Below are 23,457 nucleotides of genomic sequence, written 5' to 3'. Positions count from 1 at the left end.
CCCAGTTCCCTCCCAGTACGTCCCAGTTCCCTCCCAGTACATCCCAGGTCCCTCCCAGTACTGGGAGGGAACTGGGATGTACTGGGAGGCACTACAATGTGCGGGGATGCCCTGGGATGTACTGTGGAGGAACTAGGATGTACAGGCTTGTACTGGGTTGTACCGGGTGGAACTGGCAGGGATTTGGGATGTACCAGGATCTACTGGGATGTACTGGGAGGTAACTGTTATGTACTGGGAGTGAACTGGGAGGTAACTGGGACGTACTGGTAGGGAACTGGGATGTACTGTGAGGGAACTGGGACGTACTGTGAGGACACTGGGATGTACTGTTATGTACTGGGAGGGAAGTGTTATGTACTGAGGGGAACTGGTGCGTACTGGGATGTACTGGGATGGAACTGTGAAGTACTGGGATGTACTGGGAGTGAACTGGGAGGGAACTGGTATGTAGTAGGATGTACTGGGTGGGAACTGGGATGTACCAGGATGTACTGGGATGTACTGGGAGGGAACTGGTATGTACTGGGAGGGAACTGGGATGTAGTGGGGGGGAACTGGGAGGGAACTGGGATGTACTGGGAGGGAACTGGGATGTACTGGGAGGGAACTGGGATGTACTGGGATGTACTGGCAGGGAACTGGGATGTATTGGGAGGGAAGTGTTATGTACCAAGGGGGAAATGGGACGTACTGGGATGTAGTGGGAGGGAACTGTGAAGTACTGGGATGTACTTAGAGGAAACTGGGAGGCAACTGGCATGTACTGGGATGTACTGGAATGGAACTGGGAGTGAACTGTGTGTGAACTGGGAGGGAACTGGGATGTACTGTGAGGGAACTGGGATGTACTGGGATGTACTGGGAGGGACTGGGAGGGATCTGGGATGTACTGGGCTGCACTGGTAGGGAACTGGGATGTACTGGGAGGAAACTGGAATGTCCCAGTTGACACCCACTTCCCTCCCAGTTTCCTCCCAGTATATCCCAGTTTCCTCCCAGTATATCCCAGTAAATCCCAGTTCGCTCCCAGTACATCCCAATACATCGCCGTACATTCCAGTTCCGTTCCTGTCCATCCCAATACATCCCCGTTCCATGCCAGTACATCCCAGTTTCCTACCAGTTCATCCCCGTACATCCCAATTCCCTCCCGGTTCACTACCACTTCTTTCCCAGTGCCTCCCAATACATCCCAGTTCCGTCCCATTACATCCCAGTACATCCCAGTTCCCTCCCAGTACATCCCAGGTCCCTCCCAGTACATCCCAGGTCCCTCCCAGTACTGGGAGGGAACTGGGATGTACTGGGAGGCACTACAATGTGCGGGGATGCCCTGGGATGTACTGTGGAGCAACTAGGATGTACAGGCTTGTACTGGGTTGTACCGGGTGGAACTGGCAGGGATTTGGGATGTACCAGGATCTACTGGGATGTACTGGGAGGTAACTGTTATGTACTGGGAAGGAACAGGGAGGTAACTGGGATGTACTGGTAGGGAACTGGGATGTACTGGGAGGGAACTGGGACGTACTGTGAGGACACTGGGATGTACTGGTATGTACTGGGAGGGAAGTGTTATGTACTGAGGGGAACTGGGACGTACTGGGATGTACTGGGAGGGAACTGTGAAGTACTGGGATGTACTGGGAGGGAACTGGTATGTAGTAGGATGTACTGGGTGGGAACTGGGATGTACCAGGATGTACTGGGATGTAGTGGGAGGGAACTGGTATGTACTGGGAGGGAACTGGGATGTACTGCGATGTAGTGGGAGGGAACTGGGAGGGAACTGGGATGTACTGGGAGGGAACTGGGATGTACTGGGACATACTGGCAGGGAACTGGGATGTACTGGGAGGGGATTGGGACGGACTGGGAGGGAACTGGGATGTACTGGGCTGCACTGGTAGGGAACTGGGATGTACTGGGAGGAAACTGGAATGTCCCAGTTGACACCCACTTCCCTCCCAATGCCTCCCAGTATATCCCAGTTTCCTCCCAGTATATCCCAGTTTCCTCCCAGTACATCCCAGTAAATCCCAGCTCGCTGCCAGTACATCCCAGTACATCGCTGTACATTCCAGTTCTGTTCCTGTACATCCCAATACATCCCCGTTCCATGCCAGTACATCCCAGTTCCCTACCAGTTCATCCCCGTACATCCCAATTCCCTCCCGGTTCACTACCACTTCTTTCCCAGTGCCTCCCAATACATCCCAGTTCCGTCCCATTACATCCCAGTACATCCCAGTTCCCTCCCAGTACGTCCCAGTTCCCTCCCAGTACATCCCAGGTCCCTCCCAGTACTGGGAGGGAACTGGGATGTACTGGGAGGCACTACAATGTGCGGGGATGCCCTGGGATGTACTGTGGAGGAACTAGGATGTACAGGCTTGTACTGGGTTGTACCGGGTGGAACTGGCAGGGATTTGGGATGTACCAGGATCTACTGGGATGTACTGGGAGGTAACTGTTATGTACTGGGAGTGAACTGGGAGGTAACTGGGACGTACTGGTAGGGAACTGGGATGTACTGTGAGGGAACTGGGACGTACTGTGAGGACACTGGGATGTACTGTTATGTACTGGGAGGGAAGTGTTATGTACTGAGGGGAACTGGTGCGTACTGGGATGTACTGGGATGGAACTGTGAAGTACTGGGATGTACTGGGAGTGAACTGGGAGGGAACTGGTATGTAGTAGGATGTACTGGGTGGGAACTGGGATGTACCAGGATGTACTGGGATGTACTGGGAGGGAACTGGTATGTACTGGGAGGGAACTGGGATGTAGTGGGAGGGAACTGGGAGGGAACTGGGATGTACTGGGAGGGAACTGGGATGTACTGGGAGGGAACTGGGATGTACTGGGATGTACTGGCAGGGAACTGGGATGTATTGGGAGGGAAGTGTTATGTACCAAGGGGGAACTGGGACGTACTGGGATGTAGTGGGAGGGAACTGTGAAGTACTGGGATGTACTTAGAGGAAACTGGGAGGCAACTGGCATGTACTGGGATGTACTGGAATGGAACTGGGAGTGAACTGTGTGTGAACTGGGAGGGAACTGGGATGTACTGTGAGGGAACTGGGATGTACTGGGATGTACTGGGAGGGACTGGGAGGGATCTGGGATGTACTGGGCTGCACTGGTAGGGAACTGGGATGTACTGGGAGGAAACTGGAATGTCCCAGTTGACACCCACTTCCCTCCCAGTTTCCTCCCAGTATATCCCAGTTTCCTCCCAGTATATCCCAGTAAATCCCAGTTCGCTCCCAGTACATCCCAATACATCGCCGTACATTCCAGTTCCGTTCCTGTCCATCCCAATACATCCCCGTTCCATGCCAGTACATCCCAGTTTCCTACCAGTTCATCCCCGTACATCCCAATTCCCTCCCGGTTCACTACCACTTCTTTCCCAGTGCCTCCCAATACATCCCAGTTCCGTCCCATTACATCCCAGTACATCCCAGTTCCCTCCCAGTACTGGGAGGGACCTGGGATGTACTGGGAGGCACTACAATGTGCGGGGATGCCCTGGGATGTACTGTGGAGGAACTAGGATGTACAGGCTTGTACTGGGTTGTACCGGGTGGAACTGGCAGGGATTTGGGATGTACCAGGATCTACTGGGATGTACTGGGAGGTAACTGGGATGTACTGGGAGGGAACTGGGACGTAGTGTGAGGACACTGGGATGTACTGGTATGTACTGGGAGGGAAGTGTTATGTACTGAGGGGAACTGGGACGTACTGGGATGTACTGGGAGGGAACTGTGAAGTACTGGGATGTACTGGGAGTGAACTGGGAGGGAACTGGTATGTAGTAGGATGTACTGGGTGGGAACTGGGATGTACCGGGGTGTACTGGGAGGGAATTGTTATGTACCGAGGGGGAACTGGGATGTACTGGGAGTGAACTGTGAAGTACTGGGATGTACTTATCGGGAAGTGGGAGGGAACTTGGATGTAGTGGGAGAGAACTGGGATTTACTTGGAGGAAAGTGGCATGTACTGGGCTGTACTGGAATGGAACTGGGAGTGAACTGTGTGTGAACTGTGTGTGAACTGGGATGTACTGTGAGGGAACTGGGATGTACTGGGACAGACTGGGAGGGATCTGGGATGTACTGGGATGACACCCACTTCCCTCCCAGTGCCTCCCAGTATATCCCAGTTTCCTCCCAGTACATCCCAGTAAATCCCAGTTTGCTCCCAGTACATCCCAGTACATCGCAGTACATTCCAGTTCTGTGCCTGTACATCCCAATACATCCCCGTTCCATGCCAGTACATCCCAGTTCCCTACCAGTTCATCCCCGTACATCCCAATTCCCTCCCGGTTCACTACCACTTCTTTCCCAGTGCCTCCCAATACATCCCAGTTCCGTCCCATTACATCCCAGTACATCCCAGTTCCCTCCCAGTACATCCCAGGTCCCTCCCAGTACATCCCAGTTCCCTCCCAGTACTGGGAGGGAACTGGGATGTACTGGGAGGCACTACAATGTGCGGGGATGCCCTGGGATGTACTGTGGAGGAACTAGGATGTACAGGCTTGTACTGGGTTGTACCGGGTGGAACTGGCAGGGATTTGGGATGTACCAGGATCTACTGGGATGTACTGGGATGTACTGGGAGGTAACTGTTGTGTACTGGGAGTGAACTGGGAGGGAACTGGGATGTACTGGGAGGGAACTGGGATGTACTGTGAGGACACTGGGATGTACTGGTATGTACTGGGAGGGAAGTGTTATGTACTGAGGGGAACTGGGACGTACTGGGACGTGCTGGGAGGGAACTATGAAGTATTGGGATGTACTTAGAGGGAACTGGGATGTACTGGGAGGGAACTGGGAGTGAACTGGGAGGGAACTGTGAAGTACTGGGATGTACTTAGAGGGAACTGGGATGTACTGGGAGGGAACTGGGATGTACTGGGAGGGAACTGGGATGTACTGGGATGTACTGGCAGGGAACTGGGATGTATTGGGAGGGAAGTGTTATGTACCAAGGGGGAACTGGGACGTACTGGGATGTAGTGGGAGGGAACTGTGAAGTACTGGGATGTACTTAGAGGAAACTGGGAGGCAACTGGCATGTACTGGGATGTACTGGAATGGAACTGGGAGTGAACTGTGTGTGAACTGGGAGGGAACTGGGATGTACTGTGAGGGAACTGGGATGTACTGGGATGTACTGGGAGGGACTGGGAGGGATCTGGGATGTACTGGGCTGCACTGGTAGGGAACTGGGATGTACTGGGAGGAAACTGGAATGTCCCAGTTGACACCCACTTCCCTCCCAGTTTCCTCCCAGTATATCCCAGTTTCCTCCCAGTATATCCCAGTTTCCTCCCAGTATATCCCACTAAATCCCAGTTCGCTCCCAGTACATCCCAATACATCGCCGTACATTCCAGTTCCGTTCCTGTCCATCCCAATACATCCCCGTTCCATGCCAGTACATCCCAGTTTCCTACCAGTTCATACCCGTACATCCCAATTCCCTCCCGGTTCACTACCACTTCTTTCCCAGTTCCGTCCCATTACATCCCAGTTCTGTCCCATTACATCCCAGTACATCCCAGTTCCCTCCCAGTACATCCCAGGTCCCTCCCAGTACATCCCAGGTCCCTCCCAGTACTGGGAGGGAACTGGGATGTACTGGGAGGCACTACAATGTGCGGGGATGCCCTGGGATGTACTGTGGAGCAACTAGGATGTACAGGCTTGTACTGGGTTGTACCGGGTGGAACTGGCAGGGATTTGGGATGTACCAGGATCTACTGGGATGTACTGGGAGGTAACTGTTATGTACTGGGAAGGAACAGGGAGGTAACTGGGATGTACTGGTAGGGAACTGGGATGTACTGGGAGGGAACTGGGACGTACTGTGAGGACACTGGGATGTACTGGTATGTACTGGGAGGGAAGTGTTATGTACTGAGGGGAACTGGGACGTACTGGGATGTACTGGGAGGGAACTGTGAAGTACTGGGATGTACTGGGAGGGAACTGGTATGTAGTAGGATGTACTGGGTGGGAACTGGGATGTACCAGGATGTACTGGGATGTAGTGGGAGGGAACTGGTATGTACTGGGAGGGAACTGGGATGTACTGCGATGTAGTGGGAGGGAACTGGGAGGGAACTGGGATGTACTGGGAGGGAACTGGGATGTACTGGGACATACTGGCAGGGAACTGGGATGTACTGGGAGGGGATTGGGACGGACTGGGAGGGAACTGGGATGTACTGGGCTGCACTGGTAGGGAACTGGGATGTACTGGGAGGAAACTGGAATGTCCCAGTTGACACCCACTTCCCTCCCAATGCCTCCCAGTATATCCCAGTTTCCTCCCAGTATATCCCAGTTTCCTCCCAGTACATCCCAGTAAATCCCAGCTCGCTGCCAGTACATCCCAGTACATCGCTGTACATTCCAGTTCTGTTCCTGTACATCCCAATACATCCCCGTTCCATGCCAGTACATCCCAGTTCCCTACCAGTTCATCCCCGTACATCCCAATTCCCTCCCGGTTCACTACCACTTCTTTCCCAGTGCCTCCCAATACATCCCAGTTCCGTCCCATTACATCCCAGTACATCCCAGTTCCCTCCCAGTACGTCCCAGTTCCCTCCCAGTACATCCCAGGTCCCTCCCAGTACTGGGAGGGAACTGGGATGTACTGGGAGGCACTACAATGTGCGGGGATGCCCTGGGATGTACTGTGGAGGAACTAGGATGTACAGGCTTGTACTGGGTTGTACCGGGTGGAACTGGCAGGGATTTGGGATGTACCAGGATCTACTGGGATGTACTGGGAGGTAACTGTTATGTACTGGGAGTGAACTGGGAGGTAACTGGGACGTACTGGTAGGGAACTGGGATGTACTGTGAGGGAACTGGGACGTACTGTGAGGACACTGGGATGTACTGTTATGTACTGGGAGGGAAGTGTTATGTACTGAGGGGAACTGGTGCGTACTGGGATGTACTGGGATGGAACTGTGAAGTACTGGGATGTACTGGGAGTGAACTGGGAGGGAACTGGTATGTAGTAGGATGTACTGGGTGGGAACTGGGATGTACCAGGATGTACTGGGATGTACTGGGAGGGAACTGGTATGTACTGGGAGGGAACTGGGATGTAGTGGGGGGGAACTGGGAGGGAACTGGGATGTACTGGGAGGGAACTGGGATGTACTGGGAGGGAACTGGGATGTACTGGGATGTACTGGCAGGGAACTGGGATGTATTGGGAGGGAAGTGTTATGTACCAAGGGGGAAATGGGACGTACTGGGATGTAGTGGGAGGGAACTGTGAAGTACTGGGATGTACTTAGAGGAAACTGGGAGGCAACTGGCATGTACTGGGATGTACTGGAATGGAACTGGGAGTGAACTGTGTGTGAACTGGGAGGGAACTGGGATGTACTGTGAGGGAACTGGGATGTACTGGGATGTACTGGGAGGGACTGGGAGGGATCTGGGATGTACTGGGCTGCACTGGTAGGGAACTGGGATGTACTGGGAGGAAACTGGAATGTCCCAGTTGACACCCACTTCCCTCCCAGTTTCCTCCCAGTATATCCCAGTTTCCTCCCAGTATATCCCAGTAAATCCCAGTTCGCTCCCAGTACATCCCAATACATCGCCGTACATTCCAGTTCCGTTCCTGTCCATCCCAATACATCCCCGTTCCATGCCAGTACATCCCAGTTTCCTACCAGTTCATCCCCGTACATCCCAATTCCCTCCCGGTTCACTACCACTTCTTTCCCAGTGCCTCCCAATACATCCCAGTTCCGTCCCATTACATCCCAGTACATCCCAGTTCCCTCCCAGTACTGGGAGGGACCTGGGATGTACTGGGAGGCACTACAATGTGCGGGGATGCCCTGGGATGTACTGTGGAGGAACTAGGATGTACAGGCTTGTACTGGGTTGTACCGGGTGGAACTGGCAGGGATTTGGGATGTACCAGGATCTACTGGGATGTACTGGGAGGTAACTGGGATGTACTGGGAGGGAACTGGGACGTAGTGTGAGGACACTGGGATGTACTGGTATGTACTGGGAGGGAAGTGTTATGTACTGAGGGGAACTGGGACGTACTGGGATGTACTGGGAGGGAACTGTGAAGTACTGGGATGTACTGGGAGTGAACTGGGAGGGAACTGGTATGTAGTAGGATGTACTGGGTGGGAACTGGGATGTACCGGGGTGTACTGGGAGGGAATTGTTATGTACCGAGGGGGAACTGGGATGTACTGGGAGTGAACTGTGAAGTACTGGGATGTACTTATCGGGAAGTGGGAGGGAACTTGGATGTAGTGGGAGAGAACTGGGATTTACTTGGAGGAAAGTGGCATGTACTGGGCTGTACTGGAATGGAACTGGGAGTGAACTGTGTGTGAACTGTGTGTGAACTGGGATGTACTGTGAGGGAACTGGGATGTACTGGGACAGACTGGGAGGGATCTGGGATGTACTGGGATGACACCCACTTCCCTCCCAGTGCCTCCCAGTATATCCCAGTTTCCTCCCAGTACATCCCAGTAAATCCCAGTTTGCTCCCAGTACATCCCAGTACATCGCAGTACATTCCAGTTCTGTGCCTGTACATCCCAATACATCCCCGTTCCATGCCAGTACATCCCAGTTCCCTACCAGTTCATCCCCGTACATCCCAATTCCCTCCCGGTTCACTACCACTTCTTTCCCAGTGCCTCCCAATACATCCCAGTTCCGTCCCATTACATCCCAGTACATCCCAGTTCCCTCCCAGTACATCCCAGGTCCCTCCCAGTACATCCCAGTTCCCTCCCAGTACTGGGAGGGAACTGGGATGTACTGGGAGGCACTACAATGTGCGGGGATGCCCTGGGATGTACTGTGGAGGAACTAGGATGTACAGGCTTGTACTGGGTTGTACCGGGTGGAACTGGCAGGGATTTGGGATGTACCAGGATCTACTGGGATGTACTGGGATGTACTGGGAGGTAACTGTTGTGTACTGGGAGTGAACTGGGAGGGAACTGGGATGTACTGGGAGGGAACTGGGATGTACTGTGAGGACACTGGGATGTACTGGTATGTACTGGGAGGGAAGTGTTATGTACTGAGGGGAACTGGGACGTACTGGGACGTGCTGGGAGGGAACTATGAAGTATTGGGATGTACTTAGAGGGAACTGGGATGTACTGGGAGGGAACTGGGAGTGAACTGGGAGGGAACTGTGAAGTACTGGGATGTACTTAGAGGGAACTGGGATGTACTGGGAGGGAACTGGGATGTACTGGGAGGGAACTGGGATGTACTGGGATGTACTGGGATGTACTGGCAGGGAACTGGGATGTATTGGGAGGGAAGTGTTATGTACCAAGGGGGAACTGGGACGTACTGGGATGTAGTGGGAGGGAACTGTGAAGTACTGGGATGTACTTAGAGGAAACTGGGAGGCAACTGGCATGTACTGGGATGTACTGGAATGGAACTGGGAGTGAACTGTGTGTGAACTGGGAGGGAACTGGGATGTACTGTGAGGGAACTGGGATGTACTGGGATGTACTGGGAGGGACTGGGAGGGATCTGGGATGTACTGGGCTGCACTGGTAGGGAACTGGGATGTACTGGGAGGAAACTGGAATGTCCCAGTTGACACCCACTTCCCTCCCAGTTTCCTCCCAGTATATCCCAGTTTCCTCCCAGTATATCCCAGTTTCCTCCCAGTATATCCCACTAAATCCCAGTTCGCTCCCAGTACATCCCAATACATCGCCGTACATTCCAGTTCCGTTCCTGTCCATCCCAATACATCCCCGTTCCATGCCAGTACATCCCAGTTTCCTACCAGTTCATCCCCGTACATCCCAATTCCCTCCCGGTTCACTACCACTTCTTTCCCAGTTCCGTCCCATTACATCCCAGTTCTGTCCCATTACATCCCAGTACATCCCAGTTCCCTCCCAGTACATCCCAGGTCCCTCCCAGTACATCCCAGGTCCCTCCCAGTACTGGGAGGGAACTGGGATGTACTGGGAGGCACTACAATGTGCGGGGATGCCCTGGGATGTACTGTGGAGCAACTAGGATGTACAGGCTTGTACTGGGTTGTACCGGGTGGAACTGGCAGGGATTTGGGATGTACCAGGATCTACTGGGATGTACTGGGAGGTAACTGTTATGTACTGGGAAGGAACAGGGAGGTAACTGGGATGTACTGGTAGGGAACTGGGATGTACTGGGAGGGAACTGGGACGTACTGTGAGGACACTGGGATGTACTGGTATGTACTGGGAGGGAAGTGTTATGTACTGAGGGGAACTGGGACGTACTGGGATGTACTGGGAGGGAACTGTGAAGTACTGGGATGTACTGGGAGGGAACTGGTATGTAGTAGGATGTACTGGGTGGGAACTGGGATGTACCAGGATGTACTGGGATGTAGTGGGAGGGAACTGGTATGTACTGGGAGGGAACTGGGATGTACTGCGATGTAGTGGGAGGGAACTGGGAGGGAACTGGGATGTACTGGGAGGGAACTGGGATGTACTGGGACATACTGGCAGGGAACTGGGATGTACTGGGAGGGGATTGGGACGGACTGGGAGGGAACTGGGATGTACTGGGCTGCACTGGTAGGGAACTGGGATGTACTGGGAGGAAACTGGAATGTCCCAGTTGACACCCACTTCCCTCCCAATGCCTCCCAGTATATCCCAGTTTCCTCCCAGTATATCCCAGTTTCCTCCCAGTACATCCCAGTAAATCCCAGCTCGCTGCCAGTACATCCCAGTACATCGCTGTACATTCCAGTTCTGTTCCTGTACATCCCAATACATCCCCGTTCCATGCCAGTACATCCCAGTTCCCTACCAGTTCATCCCCGTACATCCCAATTCCCTCCCGGTTCACTACCACTTCTTTCCCAGTGCCTCCCAATACATCCCAGTTCCGTCCCATTACATCCCAGTACATCCCAGTTCCCTCCCAGTACGTCCCAGTTCCCTCCCAGTACATCCCAGGTCCCTCCCAGTACTGGGAGGGACCTGGGATGTACTGGGAGGCACTACAATGTGCGGGGATGCCCTGGGATGTACTGTGGAGGAACTAGGATGTACAGGCTTGTACTGGGTTGTACCGGGTGGAACTGGCAGGGATTTGGGATGTACCAGGATCTACTGGGATGTACTGGGAGGTAACTGTTATGTACTGGGAGTGAACTGGGAGGTAACTGGGACGTACTGGTAGGGAACTGGGATGTACTGTGAGGGAACTGGGACGTACTGTGAGGACACTGGGATGTACTGTTATGTACTGGGAGGGAAGTGTTATGTACTGAGGGGAACTGGTGCGTACTGGGATGTACTGGGATGGAACTGTGAAGTACTGGGATGTACTGGGAGTGAACTGGGAGGGAACTGGTATGTAGTAGGATGTACTGGGTGGGAACTGGGATGTACCAGGATGTACTGGGATGTACTGGGAGGGAACTGGTATGTACTGGGAGGGAACTGGGATGTAGTGGGAGGGAACTGGGAGGGAACTGGGATGTACTGGGAGGGAACTGGGATGTACTGGGAGGGAACTGGGATGTACTGGGATGTACTGGCAGGGAACTGGGATGTATTGGGAGGGAAGTGTTATGTACCAAGGGGGAACTGGGACGTACTGGGATGTAGTGGGAGGGAACTGTGAAGTACTGGGATGTACTTAGAGGAAACTGGGAGGCAACTGGCATGTACTGGGATGTACTGGAATGGAACTGGGAGTGAACTGTGTGTGAACTGGGAGGGAACTGGGATGTACTGTGAGGGAACTGGGATGTACTGGGATGTACTGGGAGGGACTGGGAGGGATCTGGGATGTACTGGGCTGCACTGGTAGGGAACTGGGATGTACTGGGAGGAAACTGGAATGTCCCAGTTGACACCCACTTCCCCTCCCAGTATATCCCAGTTTCCTCCCAGTATATCCCAGTAAATCCCAGTTCGCTCCCAGTACATCCCAATACATCGCCGTACATTCCAGTTCCGTTCCTGTCCATCCCAATACATCCCCGTTCCATGCCAGTACATCCCAGTTTCCTACCAGTTCATCCCCGTACATCCCAATTCCCTCCCGGTTCACTACCACTTCTTTCCCAGTGCCTCCCAATACATCCCAGTTCCGTCCCATTACATCCCAGTACATCCCAGTTCCCTCCCAGTACTGGGAGGGACCTGGGATGTACTGGGAGGCACTACAATGTGCGGGGATGCCCTGGGATGTACTGTGGAGGAACTAGGATGTACAGGCTTGTACTGGGTTGTACCGGGTGGAACTGGCAGGGATTTGGGATGTACCAGGATCTACTGGGATGTACTGGGAGGTAACTGGGATGTACTGGGAGGGAACTGGGACGTAGTGTGAGGACACTGGGATGTACTGGTATGTACTGGGAGGGAAGTGTTATGTACTGAGGGGAACTGGGACGTACTGGGATGTACTGGGAGGGAACTGTGAAGTACTGGGATGTACTGGGAGTGAACTGGGAGGGAACTGGTATGTAGTAGGATGTACTGGGTGGGAACTGGGATGTACCGGGGTGTACTGGGAGGGAATTGTTATGTACCGAGGGGGAACTGGGATGTACTGGGAGTGAACTGTGAAGTACTGGGATGTACTTATCGGGAAGTGGGAGGGAACTTGGATGTAGTGGGAGAGAACTGGGATTTACTTGGAGGAAAGTGGCATGTACTGGGCTGTACTGGAATGGAACTGGGAGTGAACTGTGTGTGAACTGTGTGTGAACTGGGATGTACTGTGAGGGAACTGGGATGTACTGGGACAGACTGGGAGGGATCTGGGATGTACTGGGATGACACCCACTTCCCTCCCAGTGCCTCCCAGTATATCCCAGTTTCCTCCCAGTACATCCCAGTAAATCCCAGTTTGCTCCCAGTACATCCCAGTACATCGCAGTACATTCCAGTTCTGTGCCTGTACATCCCAATACATCCCCGTTCCATGCCAGTACATCCCAGTTCCCTACCAGTTCATCCCCGTACATCCCAATTCCCTCCCGGTTCACTACCACTTCTTTCCCAGTGCCTCCCAATACATCCCAGTTCCGTCCCATTACATCCCAGTACATCCCAGTTCCCTCCCAGTACATCCCAGGTCCCTCCCAGTACATCCCAGTTCCCTCCCAGTACTGGGAGGGAACTGGGATGTACTGGGAGGCACTACAATGTGCGGGGATGCCCTGGGATGTACTGTGGAGGAACTAGGATGTACAGGCTTGTACTGGGTTGTACCGGGTGGAACTGGCAGGGATTTGGGATGTACCAGGATCTACTGGGATGTACTGGGATGTACTGGGAGGTAACTGTTGTGTACTGGGAGTGAACTGGGAGGGAACTGGGATGTACTGGGAGGGAACTGGGATGTACTGTGAGGACACTGGGATGTACTGGTATGTACTGGGAGGGAAGTGTTATGTACTGAGGGGAACTGGGACGTACTGGGACGTGCTGGGAGGGAACTATGAAGTATTGGGATGTACTTAGAGGGAACTGGGATGTACTGGGAGGGAACTGGGAGTGAACTGGGAGGGAACTGTGAAGTACTGGGATGTACTTAGAGGGAACTGGGATGTACTGGGAGGGAACTGGGATGTACTGGGAGGGAACTGGGATGTACTGGGATGTACTGGGATGTACTGGCAGGGAACTGGGATGTATTGGGAGGGAAGTGTTATGTACCAAGGGGGAACTGGGACGTACTGGGATGTAGTGGGAGGGAACTGTGAAGTACTGGGATGTACTTAGAGGAAACTGGGAGGCAACTGGCATGTACTGGGATGTACTGGAATGGAACTGGGAGTGAACTGTGTGTGAACTGGGAGGGAACTGGGATGTACTGTGAGGGAACTGGGATGTACTGGGATGTACTGGGAGGGACTGGGAGGGATCTGGGATGTACTGGGCTGCACTGGTAGGGAACTGGGATGTACTGGGAGGAAACTGGAATGTCCCAGTTGACACCCACTTCCCTCCCAGTTTCCTCCCAGTATATCCCAGTTTCCTCCCAGTATATCCCAGTTTCCTCCCAGTATATCCCACTAAATCCCAGTTCGCTCCCAGTACATCCCAATACATCGCCGTACATTCCAGTTCCGTTCCTGTCCATCCCAATACATCCCCGTTCCATGCCAGTACATCCCAGTTTCCTACCAGTTCATCCCCGTACATCCCAATTCCCTCCCGGTTCACTACCACTTCTTTCCCAGTTCCGTCCCATTACATCCCAGTTCTGTCCCATTACATCCCAGTACATCCCAGTTCCCTCCCAGTACATCCCAGGTCCCTCCCAGTACATCCCAGGTCCCTCCCAGTACTGGGAGGGAACTGGGATGTACTGGGAGGCACTACAATGTGCGGGGATGCCCTGGGATGTACTGTGGAGCAACTAGGATGTACAGGCTTGTACTGGGTTGTACCGGGTGGAACTGGCAGGGATTTGGGATGTACCAGGATCTACTGGGATGTACTGGGAGGTAACTGTTATGTACTGGGAAGGAACAGGGAGGTAACTGGGATGTACTGGTAGGGAACTGGGATGTACTGGGAGGGAACTGGGACGTACTGTGAGGACACTGGGATGTACTGGTATGTACTGGGAGGGAAGTGTTATGTACTGAGGGGAACTGGGACGTACTGGGATGTACTGGGAGGGAACTGTGAAGTACTGGGATGTACTGGGAGGGAACTGGTATGTAGTAGGATGTACTGGGTGGGAACTGGGATGTACCAGGATGTACTGGGATGTAGTGGGAGGGAACTGGTATGTACTGGGAGGGAACTGGGATGTACTGCGATGTAGTGGGAGGGAACTGGGAGGGAACTGGGATGTACTGGGAGGGAACTGGGATGTACTGGGACATACTGGCAGGGAACTGGGATGTACTGGGAGGGGATTGGGACGGACTGGGAGGGAACTGGGATGTACTGGGCTGCACTGGTAGGGAACTGGGATGTACTGGGAGGAAACTGGAATGTCCCAGTTGACACCCACTTCCCTCCCAATGCCTCCCAGTATATCCCAGTTTCCTCCCAGTATATCCCAGTTTCCTCCCAGTACATCCCAGTAAATCCCAGCTCGCTGCCAGTACATCCCAGTACATCGCTGTACATTCCAGTTCTGTTCCTGTACATCCCAATACATCCCCGTTCCATGCCAGTACATCCCAGTTCCCTACCAGTTCATCCCCGTACATCCCAATTCCCTCCCGGTTCACTACCACTTCTTTCCCAGTGCCTCCCAATACATCCCAGTTCCGTCCCATTACATCCCAGTACATCCCAGTTCCCTCCCAGTACGTCCCAGTTCCCTCCCAGTACATCCCAGGTCCCTCCCAGTACTGGGAGGGAACTGGGATGTACTGGGAGGCACTACAATGTGCGGGGATGCCCTGGGATGTACTGTGGAGGAACTAGGATGTACAGGCTTGTACTGGGTTGTACCGGGTGGAACTGGCAGGGATTTGGGATGTACCAGGATCTACTGGGATGTACTGGGAGGTAACTGTTATGTACTGGGAGTGAACTGGGAGGTAACTGGGACGTACTGGTAGGGAACTGGGATGTACTGTGAGGGAACTGGGACGTACTGTGAGGACACTGGGATGTACTGTTATGTACTGGGAGGGAAGTGTTATGTACTGAGGGGAACTGGTGCGTACTGGGATGTACTGGGATGGAACTGTGAAGTACTGGGATGTACTGGGAGTGAACTGGGAGGGAACTGGTATGTAGTAGGATGTACTGGGTGGGAACTGGGATGTACCAGGATGTACTGGGATGTACTGGGAGGGAACTGGTATGTACTGGGAGGGAACTGGGATGTAGTGGGGGGGAACTGGGAGGGAACTGGGATGTACTGGGAGGGAACTGGGATGTACTGGGAGGGAACTGGGATGTACTGGGATGTACTGGCAGGGAACTGGGATGTATTGGGAGGGAAGTGTTATGTACCAAGGGGGAACTGGGACGTACTGGGATGTAGTGGGAGGGAACTGTGAAGTACTGGGATGTACTTAGAGGAAACTGGGAGGCAACTGGCATGTACTGGGATGTACTGGAATGGAACTGGGAGTGAACTGTGTGTGAACTGGGAGGGAACTGGGATGTACTGTGAGGGAACTGGGATGTACTGGGATGTACTGGGAGGGACTGGGAGGGATCTGGGATGTACTGGGCTGCACTGGTAGGGAACTGGGATGTACTGGGAGGAAACTGGAATGTCCCAGTTGACACCCACTTCCCTCCCAGTTTCCTCCCAGTATATCCCAGTTTCCTCCCAGTATATCCCAGTAAATCCCAGTTCGCTCCCAGTACATCCCAATACATCGCCGTACATTCCAGTTCCGTTCCTGTCCATCCCAATACATCCCCGTTCCATGCCAGTACATCCCAGTTTCCTACCAGTTCATCCCCGTACATCCCAATTCCCTCCCGGTTCACTACCACTTCTTTCCCAGTGCCTCCCAATACATCCCAGTTCCGTCCCATTACATCCCAGTACATCCCAGTTCCCTCCCAGTACTGGGAGGGACCTGGGATGTACTGGGAGGCACTACAATGTGCGGGGATGCCCTGGGATGTACTGTGGAGGAACTAGGATGTACAGGCTTGTACTGGGTTGTACCGGGTGGAACTGGCAGGGATTTGGGATGTACCAGGATCTACTGGGATGTACTGGGAGGTAACTGGGATGTACTGGGAGGGAACTGGGACGTAGTGTGAGGACACTGGGATGTACTGGTATGTACTGGGAGGGAAGTGTTATGTACTGAGGGGAACTGGGACGTACTGGGATGTACTGGGAGGGAACTGTGAAGTACTGGGATGTACTGGGAGTGAACTGGGAGGGAACTGGTATGTAGTAGGATGTACTGGGTGGGAACTGGGATGTACCGGGGTGTACTGGGAGGGAATTGTTATGTACCGAGGGGGAACTGGGATGTACTGGGAGTGAACTGTGAAGTACTGGGATGTACTTATCGGGAAGTGGGAGGGAACTTGGATGTAGTGGGAGAGAACTGGGATTTACTTGGAGGAAAGTGGCATGTACTGGGCTGTACTGGAATGGAACTGGGAGTGAACTGTGTGTGAACTGTGTGTGAACTGGGATGTACTGTGAGGGAACTGGGATGTACTGGGACAGACTGGGAGGGATCTGGGATGTACTGGGATGACACCCACTTCCCTCCCAGTGCCTCCCAGTATATCCCAGTTTCCTCCCAGTACATCCCAGTAAATCCCAGTTTGCTCCCAGTACATCCCAGTACATCGCAGTACATTCCAGTTCTGTGCCTGTACATCCCAATACATCCCCGTTCCATGCCAGTACATCCCAGTTCCCTACCAGTTCATCCCCGTACATCCCAATTCCCTCCCGGTTCACTACCACTTCTTTCCCAGTGCCTCCCAATACATCCCAGTTCCGTCCCATTACATCCCAGTACATCCCAGTTCCCTCCCAGTACATCCCAGGTCCCTCCCAGTACATCCCAGGTCCCTCCCAGTACTGGGAGGGAACTGGGATGTACTGGGAGGCACTACAATGTGCGGGGATGCCCTGGGATGTACTGTGGAGGAACTAGGATGTACAGGCTTGTACTGGGTTGTACCGGGTGGAACTGGCAGGGATTTGGGATGTACCAGGATCTACTGGGATGTACTGGGATGTACTGGGAGGTAACTGTTGTGTACTGGGAGTGAACTGGGAGGGAACTGGGATGTACTGGGAGGGAACTGGGATGTACTGTGAGGACACTGGGATGTACTGGTATGTACTGGGAGGGAAGTGTTATGTACTGAGGGGAACTGGGACGTACTGGGACGTGCTGGGAGGGAACTATGAAGTATTGGGATGTACTTAGAGGGAACTGGGATGTACTGGGAGGGAACTGGGAGTGAACTGGGAGGGAACTGTGAAGTACTGGGATGTACTTAGAGGGAACTGGGATGTACTGGGAGGGACCTGGGATGTACTGGGAGGGAACTGGGATGTACTGGGATGTACTGGCAGGGAACTGGGATGTATTGGGAGGGAAGTGTTATGTACCAAGGGGGAACTGGGACGTACTGGGATGTAGTGGGAGGGAACTGTGAAGTACTGGGATGTACTTAGAGGAAACTGGGAGGCAACTGGCATGTACTGGGATGTACTGGAATGGAACTGGGAGTGAACTGTGTGTGAACTGGGAGGGAACTGGGATGTACTGTGAGGGAACTGGGATGTACTGGGATGTACTGGGAGGGACTGGGAGGGATCTGGGATGTACTGGGCTGCACTGGTAGGGAACTGGGATGTACTGGGAGGAAACTGGAATGTCCCAGTTGACACCCACTTCCCTCCCAGTTTCCTCCCAGTATATCCCAGTTTCCTCCCAGTATATCCCAGTTTCCTCCCAGTATATCCCACTAAATCCCAGTTCGCTCCCAGTACATCCCAATACATCGCCGTACATTCCAGTTCCGTTCCTGTCCATCCCAATACATCCCCGTTCCATGCCAGTACATCCCAGTTTCCTACCAGTTCATACCCGTACATCCCAATTCCCTCCCGGTTCACTACCACTTCTTTCCCAGTTCCGTCCCATTACATCCCAGTTCTGTCCCATTACATCCCAGTACATCCCAGTTCCCTCCCAGTACATCCCAGGTCCCTCCCAGTACATCCCAGGTCCCTCCCAGTACTGGGAGGGAACTGGGATGTACTGGGAGGCACTACAATGTGCGGGGATGCCCTGGGATGTACTGTGGAGCAACTAGGATGTACAGGCTTGTACTGGGTTGTACCGGGTGGAACTGGCAGGGATTTGGGATGTACCAGGATCTACTGGGATGTACTGGGAGGTAACTGTTATGTACTGGGAAGGAACAGGGAGGTAACTGGGATGTACTGGTAGGGAACTGGGATGTACTGGGAGGGAACTGGGACGTAGTGTGAGGACACTGGGATGTACTGTTATGTACTGGGAGGGAAGTGTTATGTACTGAGGGGAACTGGGACGTACTGGGATGTACTGGGAGGGAACTGTGAAGTACTGGGATGTACTGGGAGGGAACTGGTATGTAGTAGGATGTACTGGGTGGGAACTGGGATGTACCAGGATGTACTGGGATGTAGTGGGAGGGAACTGGTATGTACTGGGAGGGAACTGGGATGTACTGCGATGTAGTGGGAGGGAACTGGGAGGGAACTGGGATGTACTGGGAGGGAACTGGGATGTACTGGGACATACTGGCAGGGAACTGGGATGTACTGGGAGGGGATTGGGACGGACTGGGAGGGAACTGGGATGTACTGGGCTGCACTGGTAGGGAACTGGGATGTACTGGGAGGAAACTGGAATGTCCCAGTTGACACCCACTTCCCTCCCAGTTTCCTCCCAGTATATCCCAGTTTCCTCCCAGTATATCCCAGTTTCCTCCCAGTACATCCCAGTAAATCCCAGCTCGCTGCCAGTACATCCCAGTACATCGCTGTACATTCCAGTTCTGTTCCTGTACATCCCAATACATCCCCGTTCCATGCCAGTACATCCCAGTTCCCTACCAGTTCATCCCCGTACATCCCAATTCCCTCCCGGTTCACTACCACTTCTTTCCCAGTGCCTCCCAATACATCCCAGTTCCGTCCCATTACATCCCAGTACATCCCAGTTCCCTCCCAGTACGTCCCAGTTCCCTCCCAGTACATCCCAGGTCCCTCCCAGTACTGGGAGGGACCTGGGATGTACTGGGAGGCACTACAATGTGCGGGGATGCCCTGGGATGTACTGTGGAGGAACTAGGATGTACAGGCTTGTACTGGGTTGTACCGGGTGGAACTGGCAGGGATTTGGGATGTACCAGGATCTACTGGGATGTACTGGGAGGTAACTGTTATGTACTGGGAGTGAACTGGGAGGTAACTGGGACGTACTGGTAGGGAACTGGGATGTACTGTGAGGGAACTGGGACGTACTGTGAGGACACTGGGATGTACTGTTATGTACTGGGAGGGAAGTGTTATGTACTGAGGGGAACTGGTGCGTACTGGGATGTACTGGGATGGAACTGTGAAGTACTGGGATGTACTGGGAGTGAACTGGGAGGGAACTGGTATGTAGTAGGATGTACTGGGTGGGAACTGGGATGTACCAGGATGTACTGGGATGTACTGGGAGGGAACTGGTATGTACTGGGAGGGAACTGGGATGTAGTGGGGGGGAACTGGGAGGGAACTGGGATGTACTGGGAGGGAACTGGGATGTACTGGGAGGGAACTGGGATGTACTGGGATGTACTGGCAGGGAACTGGGATGTATTGGGAGGGAAGTGTTATGTACCAAGGGGGAAATGGGACGTACTGGGATGTAGTGGGAGGGAACTGTGAAGTACTGGGATGTACTTAGAGGAAACTGGGAGGCAACTGGCATGTACTGGGATGTACTGGAATGGAACTGGGAGTGAACTGTGTGTGAACTGGGAGGGAACTGGGATGTACTGTGAGGGAACTGGGATGTACTGGGATGTACTGGGAGGGACTGGGAGGGATCTGGGATGTACTGGGCTGCACTGGTAGGGAACTGGGATGTACTGGGAGGAAACTGGAATGTCCCAGTTGACACCCACTTCCCTCCCAGTTTCCTCCCAGTATATCCCAGTTTCCTCCCAGTATATCCCAGTAAATCCCAGTTCGCTCCCAGTACATCCCAATACATCGCCGTACATTCCAGTTCCGTTCCTGTCCATCCCAATACATCCCCGTTCCATGCCAGTACATCCCAGTTTCCTACCAGTTCATCCCCGTACATCCCAATTCCCTCCCGGTTCACTACCACTTCTTTCCCAGTGCCTCCCAATACATCCCAGTTCCGTCCCATTACATCCCAGTACATCCCAGTTCCCTCCCAGTACTGGGAGGGACCTGGGATGTACTGGGAGGCACTACAATGTGCGGGGATGCCCTGGGATGTACTGTGGAGGAACTAGGATGTACAGGCTTGTACTGGGTTGTACCGGGTGGAACTGGCAGGGATTTGGGATGTACCAGGATCTACTGGGATGTACTGGGAGGTAACTGGGATGTACTGGGAGGGAACTGGGACGTAGTGTGAGGACACTGGGATGTACTGGTATGTACTGGGAGGGAAGTGTTATGTACTGAGGGGAACTGGGACGTACTGGGATGTACTGGGAGGGAACTGTGAAGTACTGGGATGTACTGGGAGTGAACTGGGAGGGAACTGGTATGTAGTAGGATGTACTGGGTGGGAACTGGGATGTACCGGGGTGTACTGGGAGGGAATTGTTATGTACCGAGGGGGAACTGGGATGTACTGGGAGTGAACTGTGAAGTACTGGGATGTACTTATCGGGAAGTGGGAGGGAACTTGGATGTAGTGGGAGAGAACTGGGATTTACTTGGAGGAAAGTGGCATGTACTGGGCTGTACTGGAATGGAACTGGGAGTGAACTGTGTGTGAACTGTGTGTGAACTGGGATGTACTGTGAGGGAACTGGGATGTACTGGGACAGACTGGGAGGGATCTGGGATGTACTGGGATGACACCCACTTCCCTCCCAGTGCCTCCCAGTATATCCCAGTTTCCTCCCAGTACATCCCAGTAAATCCCAGTTTGCTCCCAGTACATCCCAGTACATCGCAGTACATTCCAGTTCTGTGCCTGTACATCCCAATACATCCCCGTTCCATGCCAGTACATCCCAGTTCCCTACCAGTTCATCCCCGTACATCCCAATTCCCTCCCGGTTCACTACCACTTCTTTCCCAGTGCCTCCCAATACATCCCAGTTCCGTCCCATTACATCCCAGTACATCCCAGTTCCCTCCCAGTACTGGGAGGGACCTGGGATGTACTGGGAGGCACTACAATGTGCGGGGATGCCCTGGGATGTACTGTGGAGGAACTAGGATGTACAGGCTTGTACTGGGTTGTACCGGGTGGAACTGGCAGGGATTTGGGATGTACCAGGATCTACTGGGATGTACTGGGAGGTAACTGGGATGTACTGGGAGGGAACTGGGACGTAGTGTGAGGACACTGGGATGTACTGGTATGTACTGGGAGGGAAGTGTTATGTACTGAGGGGAACTGGGACGTACTGGGATGTACTGGGAGGGAACTGTGAAGTACTGGGATGTACTGGGAGTGAACTGGGAGGGAACTGGTATGTAGTAGGATGTACTGGGTGGGAACTGGGATGTACCGGGGTGTACTGGGAGGGAATTGTTATGTACCGAGGGGGAACTGGGATGTACTGGGAGTGAACTGTGAAGTACTGGGATGTACTTATCGGGAAGTGGGAGGGAACTTGGATGTAGTGGGAGAGAACTGGGATTTACTTGGAGGAAAGTGGCATGTACTGGGCTGTACTGGAATGGAACTGGGAGTGAACTGTGTGTGAACTGTGTGTGAACTGGGATGTACTGTGAGGGAACTGGGATGTACTGGGACAGACTGGGAGGGATCTGGGATGTACTGGGATGACACCCACTTCCCTCCCAGTGCCTCCCAGTATATCCCAGTTTCCTCCCAGTACATCCCAGTAAATCCCAGTTTGCTCCCAGTACATCCCAGTACATCGCAGTACATTCCAGTTCTGTGCCTGTACATCCCAATACATCCCCGTTCCATGCCAGTACATCCCAGTTCCCTACCAGTTCATCCCCGTACATCCCAATTCCCTCCCGGTTCACTACCACTTCTTTCCCAGTGCCTCCCAATACATCCCAGTTCCGTCCCATTACATCCCAGTACATCCCAGTTCCCTCCCAGTACATCCCAGGTCCCTCCCAGTACATCCCAGGTCCCTCCCAGTACTGGGAGGGAACTGGGATGTACTGGGAGGCACTACAATGTGCGGGGATGCCCTGGGATGTACTGTGGAGGAACTAGGATGTACAGGCTTGTACTGGGTTGTACCGGGTGGAACTGGCAGGGATTTGGGATGTACCAGGATCTACTGGGATGTACTGGGATGTACTGGGAGGTAACTGTTGTGTACTGGGAGTGAACTGGGAGGGAACTGGGATGTACTGGGAGGGAACTGGGATGTACTGTGAGGACACTGGGATGTACTGGTATGTACTGGGAGGGAAGTGTTATGTACTGAGGGGAACTGGGACGTACTGGGACGTGCTGGGAGGGAACTATGAAGTATTGGGATGTACTTAGAGGGAACTGGTATGTACTGGGAGGGAACTGGGATGTACTGGGATGTAGTGGGAGGGAACTGGGATGTACTGGGAGGGAACTGGGATGTACTGGGAGGGGATTGGGACGGACTGGGAGGGAACTGGGATGTACTGGGCTGCACTGGTAGGGAACTGGGATGTACTGGGAGGAAACTGGAATGTCCCAGTTGACACCCACTTCCCTCCC

Source organism: Phalacrocorax aristotelis, unplaced genomic scaffold, assembly GCF_949628215.1.
Source record: "Phalacrocorax aristotelis unplaced genomic scaffold, bGulAri2.1 scaffold_103, whole genome shotgun sequence".
Classification (NCBI taxonomy): Eukaryota; Metazoa; Chordata; class Aves; order Suliformes; family Phalacrocoracidae; genus Phalacrocorax; species Phalacrocorax aristotelis.
Note: the sequence above shows the minus strand (reverse complement) of the source record.